At 35.8% G+C, this 20,701-nt stretch overlaps 1 long non-coding RNA gene across 1 annotated transcript in view; it reads left to right on the top strand.

The window, feature by feature from the left end:
• Positions 1-5,615: 5,615 nt before the first annotated feature.
• LOC116270559 overlaps positions 5,616-20,701 on the top strand; it is a 28,487-nt gene continuing 13,401 nt past the window's right edge. The window contains exons 1-3 of the long non-coding RNA XR_004178653.1: positions 5,616-6,339; positions 14,448-14,537; positions 14,688-14,791. This is a non-coding gene — a long non-coding RNA (uncharacterized LOC116270559). The remainder of the gene's footprint in view (positions 6,340-14,447; positions 14,538-14,687; positions 14,792-20,701) is intronic.

Here is a 20,701-nt window from a genome sequence, read left to right as displayed (position 1 = left end):
CTTGGGAGGCTGAGGCAGGAGAATTGCTTGACCCTGGGACGCGGAGGTTGCGGTGAGCCGAGATGGTGACACTGCACTCCAGCCTGGGCAACAAGAGCATAACTGTCTCACAAAAAAAAAAAAAAAGAAGGGACTGAATTTTAACTAATGCTTTATCTCCACTTGTTAAGATGTGATCATGTTTTTCTCCTTTAGTCTACTAATGTGATAAATTATATTGATTTTTTTTAATATTAAACCAAATGTATATTCCTGGAATAAACCTCACATGATCATGATTTATTATCTTTTATATGGCATTGAATTTGGTTATTAACTTATTCAGTGTTTTTGTATAATATTTGTCAAAATTTTATTTCTTTTGTCAGATTTGGTATTGAGGTTATGCTGCCTTACAAACTAGGTTGAAAAATATTTTCTTTTTTTCTATTATTTGGAAGAATTTGTGTTATATTGGTATCATTTCTTCTTTAGCTATTTGGAAAAAGTCATCAGTGAAGCTATGTAAGGCTAGAGTTGTTTTTTTTTTCTGGGTGGGGAGAGGTGAGGGTTTTAATTTAAGGTTCAATTTATTTGACAAGTATAGGACTGTTCAAATCTCTCGTTTTTTTGGTTCAGTTTTTAATTGTATTTTTTAATTTGCTCACTTCATCTAAAATTTCAGATTTACTGATATAAAATTATGTATAGCATACTTTTATTGTTTTTTCAATGAATGTAATATCTCTAATGATATCCTCTTTTTCACTCATATTATTGATAAATTATGCCTTCTTTTCCTAAACGTTGCTAGAGGTTTACCTGTTTGATTAATTTTGTCAAATAACTTGCTTTTGACTGCATTTATTTTTTTCTATTGTATTTTTTCACTATTTTGTTAATGCTTATTTTTATTCATTTATCCTTACTTTGATTCTTCAACTTTATTTTAAAATTTATTTTGCCATTTTCTTTTTCTAAATTTTTTTGGTAGATACTTAGATCATTAATTTTCATCTTGTCTTCTTGTCTCCTATATATATTTAAAGCTATACAACTTCAGATGCATCATACAAATTTTGGTATGTGATGTTTTTAGTATTATTTAGATTAAATATTTTTAATCTTCTTTATGATTTTGTCTTTGGATCTGAATGGGTCATTCAGAAGTGAATTGTTCAATTTCTAAAAATTTGCTAGTTTTTAATTTATCACTTTTAAAATTGACTTAATTCCTGTGGGTTTAGATAGCATTCTTGGTATAATTGTAATTCATAGAATTTATTGAAACTTGCCTTATGGCCTAGCTAAGGGTTTATTTTGGTGAATATTCTGTGTACATTTTAAAAGAGTATAGATTCTATAGGTGATGAATGCAAAATAAATTAATGAGATTAGATTTGATAAATGTATTCAAATCCTCTCTATCCTTAGGAAATTTTTTTGTTCTTTAAGTTGCTGAGGGCTAATTTACATTCCAGCCAACAGTCTATAAAAATTCTCTTTTCTCAACCTCCTTGCCATCATTTGTTATTTTTTTGTTTCTGATAATTGCCATTCTAACTGGGGTGAGGTGCTATCTATACATTGTGGTTTTTGTTTTCATTTCCCTGATGATTAGTAATGTTGAGCAGTTTTTCATATACTAGTTACCCATTTGCAATGGCTACTCGGGTCTTTCACTCATTTCTAAATCAGATTGTTTGTTTGATTTTGTTGTTGTTGTCGTTATTGAGTTTTTTGAGATTTTTTATAGTTTCATAGTTTTGGGTCTTACATTTAAATCTTGAGTTTATCTTGAGTTTTTTTTTTAAGTGGTGAGAGACAAAGGTCCAGTTTCATACTTCTGTACCAGTTTTACTCAGCTCTATTTATTGAAGATACTGTCCTTCCCCATTGTGTATTTTTGGGGCCTCTATGGAAAATCTGTTGGCTGTACATGTATGGATTTATTTTTGAATTCTCTATTCTATTTCATTGGTCTCTGTGTCTGTGTTTTGGACAGTAGCATGCTGTTTAATTATTATAGTTTCATAGTATATTTTCAGCTTAGTGTGATGCCTCCAGATTTGTACTTTTTGCTAAAGATTGCTTTGACTATTTTGGTGTTTTCTAATTTCATACCAATTTTAAAATTTTTTCCACTTCTATGAAGAATGTCATTGGTATTTTGATAGAGATTGCACTGCATCTGTAGATAGCTTTGGGAGTATGGGCATTTTAACAATATTAATTTTTCCAATCAATGAACATGGGATATCTTGCAATTTATTTGTGCCCTCTTCAATTTCTTCCATCAATATTTTATAATTTTCATTGCAGAGATATTTCACTTTCTTAATTAAATATATTTCTAGATATTTTGCTTTGGTAGCTATGGTAAATCGATTTTTTTAAATTTCTTTTTCCAATAGTTTGCCATTAGTGTATAGAAGTTCCACTAATTTTTGTATGTTGATTTTCTATTCTGTGACTTTACTGAATTTGTTTTAATTTTTTTCATGTGTTTGAAGTCTTCAGGGTTTTCCGTATACAAGATCATGCTATCTTATCATGATCTTATATATAGAAAACAACAAAGAAACAGGGACAATTCAACTTCCTCCTAATCTGGATGCCCTTTATTTCCGTGTGTGTGTGTTTTTTTGTTTGTTTTTGTTTTGTTTTTGTCTAATTGTTCTGGCTAGGACTGCTAGTAATATTTTGATTTTAGAGAAAAAGCTTTCAACTTTTCCCCATTCAGTATGTTAGCTGTGGGTTTGTCATGTATGGTCTTTATTATGTTAAGGTATGCTCTTTCTATAACTAATTTGTTGAGAGTTTTTATCATGAAGGGATGTTGAATTTTATCAAAAGCTTTTTTTGCATATATTGAAATAGTCATGTGGTTTTTGTTCTTGGTTCTGTTAATGTGATATAGTATGTTTATTGATTTGCCTATACCGAACCATCGTTGTATCTTTGGGACAAAACTCACTTGATCATGGTAAATGATTTTTTTGCTGTACTATTGAATTTGATTTGCTATTATTTTGTTGAAGATTTTTACATCTATGTTGATCAGCGATATTGGCCTGTGGTGTTCTTTTTTGTGTGTCTCTGTTTAGTTTGGGTATCAGAGTAATGCTGACCTCAAAGAATAAATTTGGTAGGAATTCCTTCCCTTTTAATTTTGTGGAATGGTTTGAGAATTAATGTTAGTTCTTTAAAAGTCTGACAGAATTCAGGAGTGAAGTCATCAGGTTCTGGGCTTTTCTTTTGTAAAGAGACTTTCTCATTAAAAATTATTGGCCTGTTCAAGTTCTCTGTTTTTTCGTGATTCAATTTTGGTAGGTTATATGTGTCCAGAAATTTATCTGTATCTTCTGGGTTTTCTAAATTATTGACATATAGTTGTTCATAATAGTCTCTTATAATCTTTTATAGTTCTATGGTATGAATTGTAACATTTCTTTATCATTTCTGGATTGTTTGAGTTCTCTTTCTCTCTCTTTAGCTAGTCTAGCTAAAAGGCTTGTGGATTTTATTTTTTTTAAACCAACTCTTTATTTCGTTGATCTCTTGTATTTTTATCTCTCTTTATTTATTTCTGCTCTGATTTTATTACCTCTTTTCTTTGAATAATTTGGGGTTTAGTTTGTTCTTGCTTTTTGTTTGTTGTGTAAAGTTGTTTATTTGAGATCTTTCTACCTTTTCTTTGATGGTGTTTATAGATACAGAGGTCTCTGTTAGGACTCTTTTTGCTATATTTCATAGGTTTTCATATGTTATGTTCCCATTTTCATTTGTCTTCAGAAAGTTTTTTAACTTTATTTTTTATTTTTTCATTAACTTATTAGTTGTTCAGGAGCATGTTGTTTAATTTTCATTTATTTGTACAATTTCTAAAGTGCTTCCTATTATTTATTTCTGCTTTTATTTCAATATGGTCTAAAAACAAATAATTTCAATTTTCAAAAATTTGTTAAGAATATTTTTTAGCCTAACATATGATTTGTCCTAGAGAACGTTCTAGGAGCTCTTGAGAAAAATGAGTGTTCTGCAGCTGTTAGGAGAAATGTTCTATAAATTTCTGTTGGGTTCATTTTGTCTAGAGTGCAATTTTAACTGCTGCTTCTTTGTTGATTTTCTGTCTGAATGATTTGTCCATTACTGAGATGAATTGCTGAAGTCCCCTACTATTATTGTATTGTAGTGTGTTGTGCCATTTGGGCCTATTAATATTTTCTTTATATCTTTAGGTTTTTCATTATTGGGTTCATGTGTATTTATATTTGTTATACACTCTTGCTCTATAATCATTATATAATGGCCTTCCTTTTGTTGTTTTACAGTGTTTGACTAAAAGACTATTTTATCTGACATAAGTACTCCTGCTTATTTCTGGTTTCCATTTGCACGGAATATTTTTTCCCATCTCTTCACTTTTAGTTTATGCATGTTATAGTTTTTAAATGTATTATTATGTTATTATTTTAATAAGTTTATCTTTTAATCTTCGTACTTCATACTATATGTAAAAGTAGTTTATGTGCTATGATTACTGTACTAGAGTATTCTAAATTCATCTATATTCTTATTTTTATCAGTGAGTTTTATACTTTCAGCTGTTTTTGTGTTACACATTAGCATTCTTTTCTTTTAGTTTGAAGAACATCCTTTAGCATTTCTTGTAATACAGCTCTGGAGGTGATGAATTCTCTCAACTTTGTGTCTGGGAGTTTTTATTTTTCCTTCATGTCTGAGGATGATTGTGCTGGTTATAATATTGTTGTTGGCTGTTTTTTTGTTTGTTTGTTTTCCTTCCTTGAACACATTGAAAAATATAATCCTTTTCTCTCCAGGACTGTGAAGTCCTTCTCTGCTCTAGAGTCTGCTGCCAGATGTATTGTAGCTCCCTTATATGTCATCTGCTTTTTTTCCCCCTTGCTGCTTTCAGGATACTCTCTTTGTCTTTGATCTTTGAGGATCTGATTATAATGTATTTGGACAAGTCTTATTTATTTAAGCCCAGTTGGTGGCCTTTGATCTTTCTGTAGCTGGATATTTATAACTTTCTCCAAGTTTGGAAAGTTTTACTCTATTATTTCCCTGAATAAGCTTTCTACCCTTTTATCATTCTTTACTCCCTCTCAAATGTTAATGGCATACATTCACTGTTTTGATGTCACTGCTTAGATGCCATATCATTTTTGTCATTCCTTTTCATTATTTTTTTCCTCTTCTGACTGTGTATTTTCAAATATTTTCTCTCTAAGCTTACTAATTCTTACTTCTCCTTGATCAGTTCTACTGTTAAGTTTCTCTATTGCAGTTTTCACTTCATTCCTTGTTTTTTTTTTTTTTAGCTTCAGGATTTCTGTTTTATTTTAATAATTATTTTAATCTCTGGTAAATTTCTCTGATAAATTTCTAAATTGTTTCCCTATTTTCTATTGGTATTTGCTGAGTTTCCTTAAAAGAGACATTTCGAATTCTCAGTCTAAGACCTCACACATCTCCATCTCTTCAGGGTCAATCACTGGCAATTTGTTTCATCTATTTTGTGATGTCATAGTTCCCTGATTGCTCTTCATTGTTATGAACATATGTTGATGTCTACACATGGAAGAAAGGAGTATTTATTTCAGTATTTACTGTCTGTGTTTATGTAGATCTTTTTATAGTGTCTCTGTCTAGAAATCTTACGTAGATTGACTATTATGTCCCCTTAGTCTGAGATCACTCTCCCCTTTTCAGTACTAGATGATGCCTTAAGCTCAGGTTCACTGCTAATCTTGTGAGGGCTTCAAGGTTGATGTGGCACCCAACTCGGATGGGCCTGGGGAAATGTAAAGGGGTACCTGGACTTTGTGGGAAAGCCATCTAGGGATTTATGTTCAAAGGATTTGTGGATCATACTCCCTGTACAGTGGTGCTTCTGAACAGCCTGTCTGCGTTGATGTCTCCTCTGGCTGTCATGAAGAGCAGGCTTTGAGAACCAAGTGGTGCCTGCTTCTACTCCCATCTCTGCTCTTTGCCTCTAGCTGACCTCAAGTGTTCTAGCTTTGCAGGTGTTTTAATGCTTCCTGTGTGCTGAGGCAGAAACAAGTCTTCCAGGAGGATAGAGAAGCTGGAGATCCATCTCCAACTCACTTTTTTCAGTGTAAACATGAAATCCAAGGGAATTTTCTACATGTGGTGGCTTGCAAGCTTGGAGGAGGGGTATCTTGGCTAAGAAGAACAATTTACCTTACTGTCTACTTGCTGTCTTTCCTCTGGTCTGCAGCCTAAGGACTTGTCACGACCTCAGTTTTGCATTCTGGCATATTCTGAATAATAATCTCCCACTGGATGGTTGTTAACTGGTTTTACATGGCGGTGAGTGAAGCCAGATAGCTCTTACTCTGCCATTTTTCTGACTGATTACTTTTGCATAATGTATCTATCTCCATTTTTTCAATTTTGTTCTTTATGTGTCCTTATATTTAAGGTGTGTTTCTTGTAAACAACATACAGTTTTTTTTTTTTAATTTGCTTTAATCATCTTTTTCTAATAATTAGAGAAAATAGTTTAGATTTAATATAATTACTAAAATATGTATCTTTAAATTCATTTAAACTATTCATTTAATTTTTGTTGCATATGCTTTCTTTCTTAATGGGGCAATTTTTATTTTTCAGTCTCACCACTCAACTAGTTTTTCAGTCCTATGATTTTTTTTATTATTTTTTATTATTTAATACTAAAGCATTTGTGCTTAATTTTTAAAGCTTTGAATAAATTTATACTTGTTCATTTTCTTGGACAATGCAAGGCTCTTAAAACATTTTAACTCCATTTATCTCAGGTCCATATTTAGCATTATTGCTGTGCATTTTAATTCTGTATGTATTAAAGCTTATAATATCCTATTATGTTATATTTATCAATGTTCATTTAAGTTTATCTACATAATTACCATTTTAAATACTCTTCATTCCATCCTGCAGGCCTGTTCTTCTGTGTGAGGTCATTTGACCTAAATAACCTAAATAGTAAATTCCATTTAACATTTCCAATAGTACTATTTAGATGCAGAGTAAATTTGGATCTGCTATTTAGGTTCTTTAAGACTAAAAAATAGGGATTATCCGGTACCTAATTTATGAATTTGGGTGGTCTGAATGAGATAATACACATATAGTGCTTAGGCAATTACTAGACACATAGCAACCATTCAATAAATGGTAACTAAAAGTATAATCAATATCATTTTTACTGTTTTTATTATTTTAGGTTAATTATATGCTTTTGTTTATGTATTACCTTATATTCAAGCTAAAAATTACCTAGATAATATGCTCATTTAATATTGTACTGCTCACTATTTTCATTCAAATTTTTATCCCAAACACTAAATCAATTTCAGTTATATTTTGAGACTATTTAATAAGAAAACAAATTAGCTTATGTTACATTTCTCCTTCCAAATAATTATAGAAGAGAAAAATCAAACTTAGGAAAATCAAAAGGTTAAGTTGAAACATGGGCATTCTTTGCATAATCAACAAGGTGGTTTCAAATTTGTTGGAAAATATTTCACTTTGTGGTTCATAGGTTTATGTACTCAAAGCAAGATAATACCATATAACAAATACATTCAAGGTAGAGAAAAATTACTCTGATATTTCAGGTCACTAGTAGCAGTTTAGGTTACTGTATGGTTGATTGGAAAATGTGATTATCATTTAGAATGTCAAAACAACTGTTAATTTGATGTCAAATGTGGATGTAAAATAATAATAATTATTATTTACAATCTAAAATGCAACACTTAGTTACTTCAGTTTAATTCAATTAACCTTTAAAGAGCTAAATGCTATAGTTATGAGGACCAATTATTGTTTTGTTTTGACAGCTTGAATTTGGCTACATATTTGGGTACCAAGGCTAAATAATTGTTTATATTAGGTTTCCAATTTAATAGACTGATACATATTTTTAGAAAAATAGTAATTACACATTCAATATGTGCCAGACACTCCATTAATTCTTTGGAGGTATAAGGATAAGATATGGCTCTTGTTCTCAAATATCTCGCAGTCTAGCAGGTGTGCTGGACATTTCATTTTAGACGTAAATTTTAGTGATTATTTACAATCTTCCTTCAAAAAGTATTCATATCTTAACTTATAAAAATAACAGTGGGTTATTTAGCTAAATATGAAATAATCAAAATTCAAATTGAGGATGGGCCTGATACTGCCACTTAGGCATAGAAGTTTATGTAGTAATACTTTAAAGCCAAAAAAACATGCATCAAACTACAAATTTCCCTTTTAGATATTTAGGAACCTATCATGGCAGTGAAACAAAGCAGGATATGTCCATGTGAGATGGATATATCTACCATTATTGGTGCCAAAAGAACACAGACAGAGGCACATTGACATTGTTAATATTTTCATACTTAACAGCACTTTTGCAAAACCTGATAATTATCACATTGTGGTAAAATTTTATATCCTATCTCTATTATCTATCTATCTATCTATCTATCTATCTATCTATCTATCTATCATCTATCAATCTATCTTTGTCCTTGGTTCCTGGTACAAAGCTTAGAATCTCTTGGAATTTCCTGAGTAATAGAAACATCTTTCATTATTAATAACAAACTCCTTTGAACCATACCCAAGTTTATGCTGATCAGAGGGTCCTAGATAGTTTGAAAATGGGGACTAGTTGCCAGAGATACCAATCATATGATTACAAGGTTGGAATTTTCAGATTCTATCCCACTCTACCTGGGGAAGGGAGAGGGGCTAGAGATTGAGTTCAATCACATGGTCAGTGATTTATCAATCATGCCTAAGTCATGAAATCTTGATTAAAAACTCAGTGAGGCTTGGGGACTTCCTGATCAGTCCACATTTTGATGTACCATATGCTGGCTCTACTGGGACAGAAGTTCTTGCATTCCCCTCAAAATCTTGCCCTATATGTCTCCTTCCTATATTGTATCCTTTATAACAAAACTGCAATTGTAAGTTTATCACTTTCTTGAGTTCTGTGACTCATCCTAGCAAATTATCAAATCTGGCGGAGAGGGTGGGGGTTGTAGGAAGCCCCCAAATTGTAGTCAGCTGGGTAGGAAGTGCAGGTGGTTTGGGGTCACCCAGGACTTGTGGCTGGCATCTGAAATGGGAGTAATTTTGTGAGACAGAATCCCTTCACCTGCAGGGTCTGTGCTAAATTTGCATAGTTCGTGTGAGAATTAAATTGAATCATATGACACTCAGAAGATTGGTGTAAAATAATTGATGTTGGAGTACACACATTAAAAAAAATTATTTGGGGGCCAATTGTGGTGGCTCATGCCTGTAATGCCAGCACTTTTGGAGGCCAAGGTGGGAGGATACCTTGAGGCCAGGAGTTTGAGGCCAGATTGAACAACCTAGTGAGACCCTGTCCCTATAAAAAGAAATTTAAAAATTAGCCAGACATGGTGGCTTGTGTCTATAGTACCAGCTATGTGGGAGACTGAGGTGGGAGAATCACTTGAGCCCAAGAGTTCAAGGCTACAGTGAGCTGTGATCATACCATTGCCCTACAGCCTGGGGGAGAGATGGAGATGCTATCTCAAAAAATAAAAATAAAACCGTATTGAAGGTCAGCTTATGTAAAAAGAGTAAGCTACTTAAATTACTTTAAAGAAAAAACATTAATACCATTATAATGCAAGAAGAACTCAGCAGAGGTCATGCGTGTTGTGACAGTGACTCAATGAGGAATTTTTAATTGAGAAAGCTGAGGTAGAAATGACGCCAAAGCACCTGTAAGGCAGAGGCAGCTGGAACACCATGCTCCAGCTGGAAGCTGATGTTTTACAATTCAGCTCCAAATTTCTTGAAAGTCTTCATTTAATTTTAAAAGTTTATGCAGATATTTCTTTTACCAACTCTTTATGTGCAATGTGTGCTTTAATATAAAAGAAAATTTCTCCCAAATGTTCGAGTAATATGGACCCTGGAGGTTGGTGTTCCTTGTTTATTCCATGGCTTTTGCTCCCTTGTCTCTTTTTACCACCTAACTCCATGGTTATCTTCTTTGCACCCCAACCCAGTCCGTAGGCTCATGGGAAGCAGAGATAGAGAAGAGAACACCAGGCTACAGAAAGTGGTTCTGAGATTTCAATGTGGGAAAGACTTACCCTAAGCAACACTTTTTAAAAAGGCAAACTTCTGGGCCGGTTGCGGTGGCTCAAGCTTGTAATCCCAGCACTTTGGGAGATTCCCAGGTAGCTGGATCACAAGGTCTGGAGTTCAAGACTAGCCTGGCCAATACAGTGAAACCCTGTCTCTTCTAAAAATACAGAAATTAGCTGGGCATGGTGGCGGGCACCTGTAATCACAGCTACTCGGGAGGCTGAGGTAGGAGAATCGCTTGAACCCAGCACGTGCAGGTTGCAGTGAGTCAAGATAGCACCACTGTACTCCAGCCTGGGCAACAGAGCTAGACTCCGTCTCAAAAACAAACAAAATAATGCAAATTTCTGGGTGCTATCCTCAAAATTCTTATAAAAGTTTCTGCATTTTATAGTGATAGTGGATCCCGGGAATTTGTATTTGTATTTTATTAAGTTTTCAAAGCATATCTGATATAAATAAACTGTGGACTGGACTTTGAGCAAAGCTATTGTAACTTTTGGTCTTAGAGTTCAAAAGTGCATGACCCAAGTCAAGCAATTGACGTCCCTGTTCCTCCCTTTCCTCTACTGTACAGTAAGAGAGTTGGTTAAGTATACTTGTTCATTTCTTCCAGCCCCCAAAAGTTGTAATATTCCTTGATCTGCCATATATGATGGCAAATAAATCACAAGAAATAGAAAATAAAAAGTCACATCCTCTGTTCTCTAATCACGGGACCCAATCAAGGAAAGATAACCCTGCTTTATTCACAAATAATACTCAAACCTCCTTAATAAAATCCTTTTCCTTTCTAAAAACTCCACTTGTTCATACCAGTGCATTAAATTTTCTACTTTTGCAGCTATGAGTCATTTAAATTAAATCTAAGATACTGCAAGAGTGTAGCAGGATAATTGGTCTCATGTATTTCATTATTGTGACTGTCACAGCTGTACCCTGAAATTTTCATCAGCATACCAAGAAATGCCTTAAGGAAATATAATTTATTTATTCATTAGCTGAGAAATCTATGAAAATGTTTTATATTAATTACATTTTAAAAATTCTCATTACAGCATTTATATTATTTTCAAGGAGTTGTTTTATTCTTCTCCCCAACAAACAAACCTATATACCATTACACCTAGGACAATCACAAAGACACAGATATTTTTGGATTAAAATCTAAAACTTTGGCCAGAGCAAGGGGAGCATGTGAGGAACAGATAGGAGCTGGTGACATAGCAGCCACGGGATGAGGCATTCAAATTCCAGAATTTACTTGTTATCTTTTCCTATTAAATGCAGTTGTTAATAACAGTATAAAAAGTGTAGCGGAAAAAAAAAGAAAAGAGAAAATCTAGATGTAATTGATATCTAGCAGCAGTAGTCTGTGAAGACAAAAATCAGTGCTATGCAAATAGATCAATATCCCCGATCTCCCATGTTTCCAGCACATTCAGATCTGGAGCTGAATCATCCCTCACTTCTTTTGCCCCAACGAGACTGCTAAGAGATACGGAGAAGAAAGAAACCACGTTGGAGACAAACCTATGGGAGAAGCAGGGTAGAGAGGAGTAGAAATGGGTGTCATAACGACCAGGAAATTTTGAAAAGCCTGTGCGTCAAGGAACACCGTATCACTCCAGAGAAGCAGGAAGGAAAGCTCTTTCCTCTGTGCACACACGTTCAAGGAGTCTATTTGGTCCTCAGAAAGAAATAGCAGCTGCAGGAGTGAGACATTCTGGCAGTCCCTGGCTGCATCCTACGGTGACACTCACCATCTTAAATTTCTTGCTTTCCTTCCACTCCCATCCACAAAGGATTGAGGGAGTAAGTTGACATCCTCCCTTTTATTTAAAGAAGAGTGTCAATGACTAAGTAATGAGAACTCCAACATCTAGAGATTTCACAGAAGAAGAGAAGCCCTCAAATTCAGAAATAGCAAAGGGTCAGATGAGGACCAGGAGAGGAAACATTTTGAGAAAGGAATGGGAGACAAGTTTTTGTGCCATGGAGATGTAAAGTAAATTGTTGGTCACTGACCTTTAGAAGGAAAAACAAGCTCGTGGTGGCTGACCTGATATTTTAAGAAAATGTGCCTGCTGCAAAGAAATGCCAGGCCAGCAGAGTGCCCATGCCTGTTTAGTGTGGGAACTGTACCTCTATTTTATCTGTTATTGGCCAAATGTATCTCAGGTCCTGGGTTGAAGAGTCAGAAAAATGGATAGCTGCAGTTTTTAAATTAAAGAACAATAGTAAGTGTTGTCTGCCAATTCAGTGATTCAAGAGTTTCATAGGAGGAAGGGGCCCTTCAAAGGCATTTCTTTGGGTTCGTATCCTTGCTGCACCCACCTCATTACAGCAGGGATGACTCCCTTTCCTAGATTCCATTTCCCACTCTTGCATATGGCCAGATTTCTTATGCCATTCCGTATGGGATGTGGAGTTATCCTTAACAATATGAATAATAAGATGCTATAGTATTGATGACCTTGGCAGGAAGCCGAAAAGGGATTATGGCATGGGATTATATAAAACACTCAAAAGGGATTACGGCATGGGATTTAAAGAAGGGGCTGTTTATAAAGACATGGGCACAGTTAAGGGAAAGATACATGGGGTGCCAAACTGCACCACGAGCCAGAAACAGGGCAGGGTGTGTCATCACCACCTCTTGGCCTGAGGGGCAAGGAGAGAGAACAGCTACCAACACCTGAAGAGAGCTTAACTGTAGGAGAGGGCTGCCTGACAGAAACAGCAGAGAAAAGCAATGGTTGTTAGCTCAGGCCCACTGTGGAGGGAGCTGGGAAGTAAATACCCAGATCTCTCCTGCTTACTGCTCTCAGGAATCCTGCTGGCTCCTCTCTCCCTCCTTCTGTACCCTCCGTGAATCCTAGTAGTCAGACTCCAAGGATACAGAACAGGGTGAGAGGGCAGAGAGTAGATCTGGAAGGCAAATAAGTGGAAGACACTCTGCAAGGCTGGACAGTATATAAAATCGGACCTTCCAAAAGGAAAAGATGAAGCTTTTTGCCTGTAGAGATCTGGTATAGACCTGGCATCTCCCCGATGCTTATCCACCTGTGCTCTAGATTGGCTGACTGTGCATTCTTCTTCACTGCCTATTCGTGGCTCCCTTGCAGCTGTGAAGAAAGGAGAGAGCAGTGAGTTCCAGCTCAGGGAACATAGGCAGAAATCTACTGTGGAAATTCTGAAAAAATTTTATTTTCCTGATCAAACGTACGGAGAAGCTAGTGGTGTCTTTCCCCTTGTTCTTGCTTGTAACAGGTATATGACATCAACAGTAGGGAAACCAGCTTGCAAAAATGGTAACAAGAATGAGGGTCTGTCTCAAAAAAAAAAAAAAAAAAAAAAAAAAAAAGAATGAGGGATGTTGGTCCTGATATTGTCAAGCCATTGATCTGATGCCAACCTTGCCTACCTCCAGATATTTTAAATGCAAAAAACAAACAAACAAACAAACAAAAAAAAACAACCTAACTCTGATTGGCTTCTAAGTCTTGGTAAATTAGGGACTTGGTGTTTGATCAGACATGGACTAGAGTGAAGTTTGTGCAATCCTTACACTGCTGTCAGGAGCAGTGGGGTGAAAGATGCCATTTACTGACGTAACAAGGAAGTTGTTCCTTGTTCCTTGAAGAAACAAGGAAGATGAAGCAGATTTAGGGAGAAAGTCCAACATTAAGATTCATTAGGTAAAACTGGTGCATCTGTGAGTCATCTATGAGGACATACAGAATGATAAGTCGCATTTTTGTGTCTAATACAAATTAGGAATACAAATTTAGGAATGTGTTATATGATGATAATTCAAGCCCTCAGAGTCAGGTGAGATCTTCTATTTTACCTAAAGAAGAGTGTCAATGACCCAGTTATATCAACTCCAACATTTAGACATTTCACAGAAGAGAAGCCCCCAAAGGCAGAGATGGCAAAACAAGCAAAAAATAAATAGAAGCCAAGAGAGGAAACATTTTGAGAAAGGAATGGGCAACAGATTTTGAGTTTTGGAGCTGTAAAGTAAGACATTGATGTTCACTGATCTTTAGATGAAAAAACTAGTTGATGGTGGCTGACCTGACAGTTCTAAGAAGTGTGTCTGTTATAGAGAAAATATCATACCCAGCATAGCTCTTCTCTGTGGGAAATGTGCCCCAGCATTATTTGTTACTGGCATAATTTAGATATTAACTAATAATAAAGATAAGGATATTAACGAAGAATAAAGACAAGGAATTTTTTTTTGCTCCTTGTTCCATCTGCTAATGTTCTTCTTATTGTTGTTTTTACAGTCTTCTGGGACATCTGGTCATGAAGAAATTATGAAAAAGAAAGAAACAGAGAAAGAGAAAAGAAAAAAGGAAGAAAGAAAGAGAAAATGTGTAAGGAAAAGTAAAAGAAATGAGGAAATCAATGTCAATTTCTTATTACCAGAATGTTGTGATTGAGTTAAAAGCATGGCTTTAAATGTTGAGATAGAAATGACAACTTTTAATTAAAACTCAAATGCTTTCTCTACTCTTTGCCATTAGGAGGACTGACCAAGAACTAGAAACCATGGTGAAAGTGGGTGAGGAATGAAGGCTCTGACAGATGATCATTAAGATGATTGAAGCTTATAGACAAAGAGTTGAAGGTACATCTGCCTGCCGCTTATTAAATAGTAATTTGGGGCAAGTTACTTAATTCTTCCGAGACTTGAAAGCTCATTTGTAAGATGGGGACACGAATGACTTCCTTAAAGATGAATTGTGAAGATAAACTGCAAACTGAGGGCCTTGAACTCATTCCTAAGACTCTCCCCAAACTTCCCTCCTTGAGTCTAGGGCCTTCAGCGTGGGGTCTTCTGTAACTTCATCATTCTTTACCCCTTGATTTCTCAGGGTACTGGTGTTCAGACATCCCTCAGGATGTGCCCCTCATTGTTTTGAATTTAGCTGTGTTTCACTTCACTTTCATGGCAAGTAAGATCTTGATTTCCTGGGATGGCCTGAGTGAAATAAAATTTGGAAGTACAAAAAAAAAAAAAAAAAATCCTATAAGGGAAGAATATACTTCCGGCATAAAGTCATCTTAACCTGTGATGCGTTAGGACTTAGTGCGTTCAGCATCTTCTGCTGACATCAGTTCTAACATTCATTGTCAGCTGCTGCTTTTGTCAGCATGACATAAAAGTCAGCAGTGATATTATTCTACCGTTGATTTAGTGCTGTTTCTGCCTGTGTATCACCAAACCACACTTAGGTTTAGTTATGGTTATATTTAACCTTGTTATAAGTAAACCTTTTAAAGCATAACAAGAATCCTTTTGCTCAGTGAGATGAATTTATTTATTTATTTATTTATTTATTTATTTATTTATTTTGAGACAGTGTCTCACTCTGTCACCCAGGCTGGAGTGCAGTAGCGCAATCTCAGCTCACTGCAACCTCTGCTTCCCACTCTCAAGCGATTCTCCTGCCTCAGCCTCCCGAGTAGCTGGGATTAGAGGCACATGCCACTACCGCCCGGCTAATTTTTGTATTTCTAGTAGAGATGGGGTTTCATCACATTGGCCAGGCTGGTCTTGAACTCCTGACCTCAAATGATCCACCCTCCTTGGCCTCCCAAAGTGCTGGGATTACAGGTGTGAGCCACAGCGCCTGGCCAGTGAGATGAGTTTTTGTGACTGCTGGATGCTTCAGGTTTGTTTCAAGATTCAGTAGGAAGACATTGTGCCTGATAATGCTAACCCTAGGTTCTCATTTTGCAACATAGCTCCCATTCTTCTCAGGTCTTCGATGGTAGCATCATCTTGAAGCAATTAGATGAAACTTTCTTATTTTCATTAGAAGAAACATTTAAAGTCACATGCATTTTAATGAAGTTATCAAGAGCATTATCTCTATAATCCAGAAGTAAGAAACACCATTTATTTGACATACATAATTTTTTATTGTCTACTATATTTATAGCCCTGGTTTAAATATAATGATGATGCAGAAAATAATCAGTAGATTCTGTCTTTATGTGTTTATATTCTTTAGAAAAGATAAGACAAGCAAATGATTTTACACCAGCAATATAGCAAATAACGTATAATCTGCTAAGGGGAGTTAGAGAAAGAAAAGGTCATTTTTAGTGGGAACGATTGCAGCTACAAGACGAAATCTAGATTCATTAGAGTCTAAACTACATTGCAGTCTTCATCACTCCTTGCCTCTCTATTTTCGTGTGTACTGGTGTTTAGGTATTCTTCTAATATAGGCTCTATTCCCAAATAACCAGATGCTTTTGTATCTCTGAGTCCTTGCTCATTCTGCTTCTTTTCCCCAAAATGCCCTTATCCACCCAGTAAAGGCTATCCATTCTTTAAAGGCCAATTATTTTGTTGCCTCCCCTGTGATGGTTTCACTAACACCTCCCTTAATCATTCTGACCTATGAATTCCCAGGACATCTCATCAATAACTGTTAAAGCACTTATATTTCATGATGATTCACTTTGCATGATGGATGATAGAGTTATCTTTTTAATGGGTGGATCTCTTCCCCCTACAATGAGAGCTCTAATAAGGAAAAGATTTTGACCTATTTATCATTGTATCTCCAACAACTAACAAAATTCCTGCGGTACAATAAATGCCCATAGTAAATGTTTGTGGAATAAGATAGCATTTATATTAGGCTTTGACAGATAGTATATTGGCCAGATACATGTATATCAAATAACCAGGCTAGTCTTGTCTGTTTAGAGCAGGAGTTTGTGTCTTCAGAATGCATTCAAAGTACATAGATACTTCTTTCTCCATTTATCTAAGAATTGAGGGATGGTGTAGTAAAAAGAGACAGATAACATAAGCTGTAGGACTAAAATTTAGAAAATCTCTTCACCTTTCCTGGTTTATTTTCTTTCTTTCTTTTCTTTCTTTCTTTTTCTTTCTTTTCTTTTCTCTTTTCTTTTCTTTTCTTTTCCTTCCTTCCTTCCTTTCTCTCTCTCTCTCTCTTTCTTTCTTTCTTTCTTTCTTTCTTTCTTTCTTTCTTTCTTTCTTTCTTTCTTTCTTTCTTTCTTCTTTCTTTCTCTCTCTCTTTCTTTCTCTCTTTCTTTCTTCTTTCTTTCTTATTTTTTTAACTTGACGAGAGAAGGGACTGAAGATGGGGGACTTCACAGTATTTTTCTTAATCTCTGGAAGGGTCCTATTCCAGAGATTGAACTTGTCTCTGTGCGTGCACAGGCCTGTATCCTTATGTATGATTGAGTTTGCTGTGCAGAAAGGTGAAACCAAATGGGGCTGGATAAAAGAAAGATAAATCAATGAGTGGCATCAAGTGGTGGGGTACAAATTTCATGGTGGTCCATTTTATAGTGGACTTTCTGTCTCCTACACTTCAGGAGATCACACAAGGTAATAAAGTAGTAATAATCAACTGCCAATTTACACTGTAATAATGAAATGTGCAGGGAATGGAAAATGAGGGCTATGTCTCCACTGAGGATGTTTATCAATGTTGTGAAATTGTACATTTGAAAAGCTATAATACCTTTGTTGAATTTAGATTGTCAGAAGGCTGAAGAATCTTTTATTTTTGCATATTTTCTAAATGCAGTAAGTCCTGAGTATTTATTTTACCCCAGGATGTAAAGGAAGAGGTCCTCAGTTGTTCTTCACAGGAATCCTAGAAGCCCTGAGATGGACAGCCTAACATCGGAGCTGGTGGAATTGTTGTACAATTAGTCAGGTGATGTAGGAAAAGATCTAGCCTCTTGGGATAAGAATAGGATCACTATAAAAGAAACAGAAACCTAGACACCTGCACCTTCAGCTGGTAGAGCTAGCTTCCTAATGATGCTTAAGAGTATGTCTCTTTGACAGATTCCACTGGGAACAAAGGGTCTGCCTGTTAGCGTGTTCAAGAAGCACAGACGGGCATTGTATGTGAGACTCTGAGCTTGACATTGGAGACAGATTCCCCTCTGAAGAACCAATAATAAAGGCCTATGGCAAGGTTTAGGAATTTTAAAGGGGGAGAGAAAAGAATACAAGTGCTGGAAGACTTTTGTGCATTCTAATAGTAAGATGACAATTATCAATTGTTAGAAAAGAAGTCCAAAGAAATTGGGGCCAAAGTTTAAGTGCTATAAGAAATAGAATATATTAAAGACAACATATGTTTCATAGATTCAAGATAGAAATTCAAATAACATAGTATTGTGCTATATGATATGATTTATTCATATGCATTCTCATTTTTAATAGAGTAAAAATAACTTTCTAATGGAATTGCAGAGGAAAGATTTAAGCGTAAAACGACTTACGTGGTGTCTGCTGTCATGTCACTGTTAGTCAGATATCAGAAAGCTGTGGAAATTGCTACAAAAGTTACTCTTTAGATGGGGTTAACACCTTCCAACACAAAACTCTACCATTGGGCAAATTTTAAAAAAACATAATGAATGAATACATTATCTGAGAATAGGGGAAACAAAAGTAGCACAATCCTTTGACAACCTGTTATTTTGCTTTTCTCAAGCTGGTTGCTCCTCTGGACTTTGTAAATATGGTCCTAAGAGCTCCTTGGCCTGCTGTCTTCACCTACCACATGGAGACCCTAATCATCATAACTGACTTTATTACTAGTTCATTCTCACAAGAGCCCTTGGAGGAAGGTAGGGAAGGGATGATTATCCCATTTGGAGCCCTAGAGAGATTCAAGCCAGGGTCACAGAAAGAATGCAAGAACTAAGGCCAGAACTCAAATTTTCTGACTCATATATTTTTTCTGTCTTCTTTGCTACCTGCTGTGCTTGAGTTACATACCCCCAAGCATATCTGATTATGCCACTGTTCTGATTAAACACCTTCAATGATTCCCTCCTTCATTTTGCATCACATCAGCCCTCCTGAGTTTGTTACATAAAGCAGTCTGCACAGCAGCTTTGTCTTGGGTGTCTCACTGTATTGCCCAGGCTGGAGGGCAGTGGTGTGATCTCTGCTCACTACAACTCTACCTCCCAGGTTCAAGCAGTTCTCCCACCTCGGTCTCCCAAGTAGCTGAGATTGCAGACATGTGCCACCACGTCCGGCTAATTTTTGTATTTTTAGTAGAGACAGGGTCTCACCTTGTTGGCCAGGCTGGTCTCGAACTCCTGACCTCAAATAATCCAGCCCCCTCAACCTCTTAAAGTGCTGGGATTACAGGCGTGAGCCACTGTACCATGGCTGTGTCTTTGCCATCATTTTCCCTCATGCGCTTCCCATTGGAGAAGCCACACCTACCCTGGACATCCCTGTTCCTGTGTTCTTCCCTCTTTCTGAAACACTCCTCTCTCTTCCAAATCTCTTCCTCATATCCTGAAGCAAGACTCTCACTATTCCTGTTGCTTCCGTTGCACTTTGTAATAGCTTTTGTTTTAGCATTGGCCAAAGTCTCTCTTGAAATTAGAAGTATTTGTTTATATGCCTGTATACTTAGCCAGACTGTGAGTGCTTGGAGCATAGATTCTCCTATTTATTTTCTCAGCTTTGTGTCTCCATAGTTCCTACAAATTGTGCCTTACAGATAGATGCTCATTAAATATCTCTTGAAATCTAACATCTATTGAACAGCTGTCTTGTATTATTAGTTAACTTTCAGTCATACATACCTTTTCCATTCAATTAAATTACAAACTCTTTGAATACGATTCTTCTACATTGTAGGAAAATACTTGAAAGTATTATGATTGAAATTTGGGTGATATAATGAGAAGTAATATATATAAGAGAAGGCTTTTTTAAAGTTTTGCACCAAAACTTTGTATATGTGACTTATTTAATGACAATGATTAAGTTGCTTCTACTACTACTGGGTTAGGTAATATAGAGAACAATTTATTTTACTAATCTTCATTATCAAATTTCAAAAGATAATAAATATTTTAAGGAGAGAGTAACAAATATTTCACTTGATGATGACATTAGGATTTTACCAAGATTCTTGTATATTTTGGAAAACTGCATCCAGAATTTACTAAGAGAATATAAGATTCTTCATGCTACCAGATAATGTGCAGGATATTGCAACTTTTAGAGGGAATATTCTGTAAAATCCATACATATTAATCACAGACATATTTTGAGGGCTTATGCATTAGTCACAGTCTTCTAAAGCTTACCAAATGTTACTTAATTTTTGTGACGACTTTTAAGTTTGCTATTACCTTCCCCATTATTTTACAGATGAGGAAACTAAGACAGTGTTTATGTAACTCGCTCGAAGTCACACGACCTCTAAATGGCAGAGATGGGTTTTGAGTCCAGCCAGTCTGACTCCTGGTGCTGCACACTGGTCCACTAGTTGATATTATGCCAGGGAAGAATGCACGTGTAGGCAAGGCCAAACTTCCATAGAGGTCATTGCTGTCCCATATCAGCAACTTTGGGGTGGTGCCAGGCAGCAAGGAGGCCATGAAATACACCTCGTGGAACTCGCTCCTACTTCTACACTGTCTGTAGAGACTAGTGTGTGGGAATCATTGCTGGGAAGCCAGGCAGTTCCTGGAGAGCACATAAATTTAGTAGGAAAGT

Source organism: Papio anubis, chromosome 15, assembly GCF_008728515.1.
Source record: "Papio anubis isolate 15944 chromosome 15, Panubis1.0, whole genome shotgun sequence".
In the NCBI taxonomy this organism is placed as follows: domain Eukaryota; kingdom Metazoa; phylum Chordata; class Mammalia; order Primates; family Cercopithecidae; genus Papio; species Papio anubis.
Note: the sequence above shows the minus strand (reverse complement) of the source record. Positions and strands in the feature narration are given on the sequence as shown.